Below are 1,382 nucleotides of genomic sequence, written 5' to 3' on the forward strand. Positions count from 1 at the left end.
GTTGAACCCTAAACTGCTCCCAATCCTCAGGTTTATAGCTTTTTCTGGCCAATTCAATTAGATCAGGACTGCTCTGTACCTTCACTCCATTTACCCACTTTGTTTCCATAACTCTTAATAGCCTTAGCCAACAATAATCTATCGACAGTAGCGGCAATCTTGAGCCTGAAACCAGCTGCAATCCCGGATCCAGACAGAAAAGGTTTCTTACTGAAGGCCACCCTGCAGATTAAAGAATTACATTTCTGAACTTCAGGGCATCAGAGATTCCAGGGTTTAAAAGGGAACAAAAGATGAAATGCGCCTCACTGTGGGTCAGCTTTCGCTCACTCAAAGCTGTCTGATTAGGGAAGTGAAATAAAGAAAAGTGAGAAGCCGCTTAGCCCTATTGACAAGCCATTAATCCCACCATGCCTCTGTCCGGCTTCTGAGTTCTAACAATGGGTAATTGACTTGAAAGTTTCACTCTGTCTCTTTATTCACAGACACTGCCTGACCTCTTGATAATTTCCAGCATTTTCCGTTTTTTATTTCAGACTTACAGCATTTGCAGTAATTTATTTTCTCATCTCATCTCATTTGGAATAAACCAAGTTTAGCAAGTTTAAACATAATGTTCCCGCCCGGGTTCGAACCAGTGACCTTTCACGTGTAAAGCGAACGTGAGAACCACTACACTACAGGAACTGTTACATACAGCCCTTCAACAAAGGGGAACTGACCAGAGAACTCCCTCTGTGCTGATTGGTTCATCTTAAACAGCATCACTCAATATAAAGGATGTGCTCACAAAGTCAGCCGCCGTGCAGTCTGGTCAACGACAGCCCTCCTTTATTTATCAACAGAGGAAGAACAGACATGAACGGGAGTCAGACGCCACATTTAATTAGAGGCACAAATACGAGTAACAGATACTTCCACATCATTTCACTAAAAAATTCTTTCACTTGATGTAAACGTTGACTGCATTGAATCTGAAAATGAGCATCGTGTGATATTTTGTTCACTATTGATTCTATTCTCTGCGAACAGTGACGCAGAGATTTTTGTAGTGTAGCGGTTGTCACGGTCGCCTCAGACGCGACAAGTATCCGGTTTCGACCCCTGGCAGTAAAAGTTACATTCGCCAGCACTTTATGCTGTGCAGTGACCAATCCTGTTAATTAAAAAAAATGTTGTCTCAGATTTCTGCTTTCATAAGCAATGAATATTTTAAACGAAGTTCCCAAAATACAATATGCAAATATGGTTAACAGTTCATTACTTACAAAGGGCAAAATGCGTTATTGAAGTGTGTTTCGCCTTTCTTTCATTCGGTAATTTATGGTAACCGGTTATTTAATGGTGATTGCAAAAGATTCAACTGCAAGTCCAATAATGGC

At 41.0% G+C, this 1,382-nt stretch overlaps 1 non-coding gene across 1 annotated transcript; it reads right to left on the reverse strand.

The window, feature by feature from the left end:
- Window positions 1–614: 614 nt before the first annotated feature.
- trnav-uac (transfer RNA valine (anticodon UAC)) lies at window positions 615–687 on the reverse strand. The gene has a single exon. It is a non-coding gene; the product is annotated as a tRNA-Val (tRNA).
- Window positions 688–1,382: the final 695 nt, after the last annotated feature.

The sequence above is a fragment of the Somniosus microcephalus genome, unplaced genomic scaffold (genome assembly GCF_052327205.1).
Source record: "Somniosus microcephalus isolate GS21.2 unplaced genomic scaffold, FLI_Smic_1.0 unresolved_chr4, whole genome shotgun sequence".
Classification (NCBI taxonomy): domain Eukaryota; kingdom Metazoa; phylum Chordata; class Chondrichthyes; order Squaliformes; family Somniosidae; genus Somniosus; species Somniosus microcephalus.